Here is a 7,169-nt window from a genome sequence, read left to right on the forward strand (position 1 = left end):
TTACCTTTGAACATTCCCTTCTGCCTGTGACCCTGAGCTTTCATCTATTTTAATCGAATCTTTGTCCTGTTTCTTACCATATATGTTCCTTATGCTCAGTTTTCCATGCCATTCTATAATTATTGATACAGTAGGAGGGCTGCGCTCAACCCCAAAATCAGGCAAGAGCAGCGATACTCAGGAATCCCTTCCTGTGAATAACAAAATATACATACACACAATGTATTGAGCTCAATTACCCAAAATACAAATATACATTGATCAAATATTAGTGGGTGATGAGTGTAAGTGCATATAGCCCAGTATTAATAATTACTCATCAGAATGCAGTAAAGACTGATGTGGTCAAACAATGACTCATAAATAAGTGACTGGTGCTGAGAGGCCACTAGACAGTAAGACAATCCAAACAGAATACTTGAGATGTATTAGACCAGTCTAAATAATGATGACCCAGGGTTTAATCAACAAATGGTCATACACTGAGGTGAATAAAATAAAATAAAAATAAAAACGATGTAACATCAAGTTGCAAAATAGAAAAAATTGTTTAAAACAATAGTACATTGAATAAAATAAAAAAAAGTCATTCATAATGTTCACGGGGGTTCCAGGGTAAACCCTTGCACAGAGAATCCAAAAGTAAATGAAATTGAGAACTTGCTATCCAAATGTCACAATAGCAGCGTTAAATGAATGAAAAAACCTCTGATGAGCTCTGAGCACAAAAAAACCGGTACTCACGAACTTCCGGGCCGCAGGATATATATAGCAGGGTACCTGGCCAGAGATATAGGGATCTGGGGACCGCGGTCCAGATGTAATCCAAGTGGTGAAATTACTGGTGAGGCTCACAGGGTGTGTGAATGGTGAGACAGACAGTGGGGACATCCTGTTGTGTCAGCGGATGTGGGAGTGTCCAACGCATTTCATCTGCACAGCAGATTTCATCAGGGAATGTGGATAATAGATTAGTGAAGACATTTATATAGTATGTCCGATGATGAGATAAATGGGTTGAGCGGACTTAGTCATCCATTAATAAGCCTCTATATTAATAATACCAGCATGTAATCATATGTTTGGACTAACAAAATACAATATTGCATGGTAAACATATACATAATACATACAGAGTACATAAGGGGTAAAAGCACTGATTACCATAGTGAAAGTGTATAATCTGTCAGGTAAAGAGATAGTATTACCTATAAGTATACTAATAAATTCTATAGATGGTATAAAAATAATATATAAAGGTTATATCTGACCTGACCTGTATTGGAACTATACAAAGAGAGTATTATATGACTGACATGTATTTCTATTTAAGATGCATATGCATTGATTATACCAGCAATTAGTTGCAGCAATTAATTACATGATAGTTTGATAATTAGTCTCAAAAAGGATGTATGTATACCATCCATTTACCAGTTGATAGTGGAAACAGTGATTAAAATATTCCTAGGTATATATTGTGTATTGGTACATAAGAGGTGATATGCCTTGACACTCAATATCATCGTATTGGGATGGATCTACTACATGTATTCTACTGTACCAGATGTTCCCGGGAGGTCACCCATCCCGGGACTAGACCAGCTCCACTCTGCTTGGCTTCCAAGTTCGGTGGGGATTGGGCATTTCCAGGGTGGTATGACCGTAGTCTACATGGAGATACTATACCCAAAGGGACAAAGGCGGCATGGGCACTGGAGAATCATCAACTGATAACCAATAAAACACAATATACTAATTGTATGAAAATAACACCATATTATAATAAAACATCGTATTCCACATTGAGTCCTCGTGGTATTAATGAGTTAAAATAAAGGATAAATCTAGTTTCTTCCCTGTTGATATTTTTAATTGGGTCCCCCCCTCTCCAGTTGTTGTGTACACACTTAATGCCAAAAAATGTCAATCCTTTTGGGTCACAGTTGTGAGTAATTTTGAAGTGGCTAGAAAGATGGTGTTTCTCAAATCCATTGCGTATGTTCCTAATGTGCTCGCTAATTCTGACCTTCAAAGGCCTACATGTGCGGCCAATGTATTGTTTTCCACATGGGCATTGAATGAGGTAAACAACATTCTTGGTGCTACACGTGATGAATTCCTTAATTGAAAACTTTCTATTATCATGGGATGAAAAGACCTCAGTAATCCCTTGTGTATTGTTTTGCTGGGTGGTACGGCAATTGACACATTTGCCACAATGATAGAATCCTGATTTCTGTTGAATCTGAGGTAACCAATTGGTATGTGTGGTTTTCTCTTTAATGTGATTTTTAACCAGAACTTTCTTCAGGTCTGGGGCTTTCCTGAAGACAATTTTCGGTTTGGCAAGAATTAGGGGGCCTAGGGTTTCGTCCTTTTGTACAATATGCCAATGTTTATAGATGATGTTCTTCAAATGATTGGCTTCATTGGAATAATCTGAGACAAAGTATACCTGGTCATTGCCAGTACTAGTGTTTTCTGAGGAGTTTGGTTGTGTTGATGTTTTATATCTCAATAATTGATCCCGATCGGTACTAAGAAGTTTGTTAAATGCTATATCGATGGTTTGATGGTCATATTGTTTCTCCTGAAAGTGAGATTTCAATTCAGCCCCTTGAGTGATATAATCCTGTACGTTGGTGCAATTACGTCTAATCCTTGTAAATTGGCTGAATGGTATACTCTTAAGCCACTGCGGATGATGATGACTAGTCAAGAGAATATCACTATTGACATCTACTTGTTTCCTATAGGTTTTAGTGGCCAGGCAGTTGTTTTGTATAAAAATTTCTAAATCAAGAAATTCTACAGATAATTGACTATAATTGGCAGTAAATTGAAAAACATATTGATTATCGTTGATGTGACTCAGAAATTGTAGAAGAGTGGATTCGAGCCCATCCCATATAATTAAAACATCATCAATGTATCTACGCCAGAGCACCAGGTTTGCCTCCCAGTCATTGTTGGACCAGATGTGGTGGTCCTCCCAAAAACTCATGTAGAGATTTGCATAACTGGGGGCAAACCTAGTGCCCATAGCTGTCCCTTGCGTTTATAGGTAGAACTTATCCTGAAACCAGAAATAGTTATGTTTAAGGATAAAGTCAATGTTTGTTAGTATGAAATCTGTCTGACTGTTGTCCATAGTGAGATCTTGTTCCAGAAAATAACGTGTACTGTTGATGCCTAGGTCATGTTTAATGATAGTATAAAGCGAAGTGACATCGCAGGTGACCAGCCAGTATCTGGGATTCCAGGTGATTCCTTTAAGAGTCTGTAAGATGTGTGTGGTGTCTTTCAAATATGCCTTTTGAATCTTGACGAATGGTTGGAGATAGGTGTCTAAATAGTGTGAGAGGTTCGCTGTGATTGATCCAATGCCGGAAATGATTGGTCTTCCTGGTGGTTGTGTGATGTTTTTATGGATTTTTGGGAGATAGTAGATGACAGGAATTACGGGGTGAGAGTTGTAAATGTAATTATATTCTTTGTTGGTGAGTATGCCCAATTCTTTGCCATTAGTGAGAATGGTCATGAGTTCCTCAGAAAACTCCAATGTTGGATTTGTATCCAAAGGCTTATATGTTGATGAATCAGATAAAAGTCTGTACAGCTCTGTTATGTAATCAGTAGTGTTTAAGATTACTATGCCCACACCTTTGTCTGCCGGTTTTATGATGATATTGTCCAAATCCTGTAATTGTTTAAGTGCTTGCATTTCTAATTTGGTTAAATTAACAATCCTATTTCTCTGTTTGTGTGGAACAATGGTGTCAATATCTGCTAAAACTAATGTTTCAAATGTATTTATGAGACTACCCTTAATTTGTCGCGGGTAAAATGTTGACTCTGGTTTGAGATTAGTATGTTTGTATGTGTCAGGAGATTTAAGGGCTTGACGTTCCAAAGGAGTTTTAGCGTAGTATTTCTTAAGAGTTAGTTTCCTAACGAAACGTTGTACGTCTCTATAGGTGTCAAATTTATCTAGGGACCTAGTTGGAGCATATTTAAGTCCTTTACTTAGTACATGGTTCTGTGACTCATAGAGTGTGGTCGCTAAGATTAAAGATTCCAATAGGTTTGGAACCAATTTTGATTGTATTTAATGCTTTGTTTTTTTGGCCTCCTCTCCTTCCTCTTCTGAGTCGTTTAATTTCCTTTTGACTGACTGGGACTGACTGGGTTTTAGATGTGTGCTCATGAATTTCGGGCCCAGTCCTAAGAAATGACCTATTTGTGAGAGAGTGTCATGCTGAGTGAGGGCTAAGTCAAGAATCGGATTTTCTAGGACCACTCCTGGTGTTGCATAGAGTGTATTGTCCTTATTGATGTTGGTGATATCAACATGCCCTGAAGGTGGAGTGACTAGGGTTTGGGTAAAGTGACTACCTAAAGCATTATATGCTTTAGGGGTCCGATGTTTCCAACCATCCTCAAATGATTGGATGGCTAGATGTTCATAATCAAGACTGGGGTCATCATGTACAGAGAATGAGACAGAACCAGACCTCGAATTCTCTGATGTGTTCTGGATAGATATTGATATCTGAGGCATAGCTTTGATCGGTTTCTGATGTATAAGAGCCATATATTGTTGATATGTAATACCCATTTTTTTATATGGTAATTTTGAAGCTGATGCTTTCTGTAGATTCTTTTGGATGTGATTGGCAGTGTTATCAGATCTAGAGGGCATCTGGTGTTTAGTCTGCAGTATTTTGGAAGGTTTGTCTTTTTCATATTTAATCCCAAATTTATCTCTCATATATTTAGATTTCTTAATGTCAATTATCAAATGTTCTTTCCGAGCTAGTCTGTCCTTAATTAATTGTGATAATTCTAGATAGGCCGGTTCATTTTTCATGGGGCAAATGGCTCTGTCTATGGTGTTAATCTGATTCTCTAGAGTTGTAAGGTCTTCTTTGAGTTGTAGAATTAATAGGGCCATCAATTTATAAGAACATTGATCTAAAATCCCTTGCCATTCGTGCATGAATCTAGGATTGTTCGTATAGTGGGGGCTTTTTTAATTTTCAGACCTTTTGGGATCTTGTTGTCTTTTGAATATTGTTCATGGCTGAAAATGCTCCACCAGGACTGCATCTCTTTCCCTAATAATTTCTCCAAATTTAAAAGAAAATTACATTGGTCAGTGATGTGTGAAGGTATAATACCTTCTTGTTTAAACACTACTGATTACATAACAGAGCTGTACAGACTTCTATCTGATTCATCAACATATAAGCCTTTGGATACAAATCCAACATTGGAGTTTTCTGAGGAACTCAAGACCATTCTCACTAATGGCAAAGAATTGGGCATACTCACCAACAAAGAATATAATTACATTTACAACTCTCACCCCGTAATTCCTGTCATCTACTATCTCCCAAAAATCCATAAAAACATCACACAACCACCAGGAAGACCAATCATTTCCGGCATTGGATCAATTACAGCGAACCTCTCACACTATTTAGACACCTATCTCCAACCATTTGTCAAGATTCAAAAGGCATATTTGAAAGACACCACACACATCTTACAGATTCTTAAAGGAATCACCTGGAATCCCAGATACTGGCTGGTCACCTGCGATGTCACTTCGCTTTATACTATCATTAAACATGACCTAGGCATCAACAGTACACGTTATTTTCTGGAACAAGATCTCACTATGGACAACAGTCAGACAGATTTCATACTAACAAACATTGACTTTATCCTTAAACATAACTATTTCTGGTTTCAGGATAAGTTCTACCTATAAACGCAAGGGACAGCTATGGGCACTAGGTTTGCCCCCAGTTATGCAAATCTCTACATGAGTTTTTGGGAGGACCACCACATCTGGTCCAACAATGACTGGGAGGCAAACCTGGTGCTCTGGCGTAGATACATTGATGATGTTTTAATTATATGGGATGGGCTCGAATCCACTCTTCTACAATTTCTGAGTCACATCAACGATAATCAATATGTTTTTCAATTTACTGCCAATTATAGTCAATTATCTGTAGAATTTCTTGATTTAGAAATTTTTATACAAAACAACTGCCTGGCCACTAAAACCTATAGGAAACAAGTAGATGTCAATAGTGATATTCTCTTGACTAGTCATCATCATCCGCAGTGGCTTAAGAGTATACCATTCAGCCAATTTACAAGGATTAGACGTAATTGCACCAACGTACAGGATTATATCACTCAAGGGACTGAATTGAAATCTCACTTTTAGGAGAAACAATATGACCATCAAACCATCGATATAGCATTTAACAAACTTCTTAGTACCGATCGGGATCAATTATTGAGATATAAAACATCAACACAACCAAACTCCTCAGAAAACACTAGTACTGGCAATGACCAGGTATACTTTGTCTCAGATTATTCCAATGAAGCCAATCATTTGAAGAACATCATCCATAAACATTGGCATATTGTACAAAAGGACGAAACCCTAGGCCCCCTAATTCTTGCCAAACCGAAAATTGTCTTCAGGAAAGCCCCAGACCTGAAGAAAGTTCTGGTTAAAAATCACATTAAAGAGAAAACCACACATACCAATTGGTTAACTCAGATTCAACAGAAATCAGGATTCTATCATTGTGGCAAATGTGTCAATTGCCGTACCACCCAGCAAAACAATACACAAGGGATTACTGAGGTCTTTTCATCCCATGATAATAGAAAGTTTTCAATTAAGGAATTCATCACGTGTAGCACCAAGAATGTTGTTTACCTCATTCAATGCCCATGTGGAAAACAATACATTGGCCGCACATGTAGGCCTTTGAAGGTCAGAATTAGCGAGCACATTAGGAACATACGCAATGGATTTGAGAAACACCATCTTTCTAGCCACTTCAAAATTACTCACAACTGTGACCCAAAAGGATTTACATTTTTTGGCATTAAGTGTGTACACAACAACTGGAGAGGGGGGGACCCAATTAAAAATATCAACAGGGAAGAAACTAGATTAATCCTTTATTTTAACTCATTAATACCACGAGGACTCAATGTGGAATACGATGTTTCATTATAATATGGTGTTATTTTCATACAATTAGTATATTGTGTTTTATTGGTTATCAGTTGATGATTCTCCAGTGCCCATGCCGCCTTTGTCCCTTTGGGTATAGTATTTCCATGTA

At 37.6% G+C, this 7,169-nt stretch overlaps 1 pseudogene; it reads right to left on the bottom strand.

The window, feature by feature from the left end:
- Window positions 1-1,552: 1,552 nt before the first annotated feature.
- Window positions 1,553-1,671, bottom strand: LOC142136637 (5S ribosomal RNA; annotated as a pseudogene).
- Window positions 1,672-7,169: the final 5,498 nt, after the last annotated feature.

This window comes from Mixophyes fleayi, chromosome 1, assembly GCF_038048845.1.
Source record: "Mixophyes fleayi isolate aMixFle1 chromosome 1, aMixFle1.hap1, whole genome shotgun sequence".
Taxonomy (NCBI): Eukaryota; Metazoa; Chordata; class Amphibia; order Anura; family Limnodynastidae; genus Mixophyes; species Mixophyes fleayi.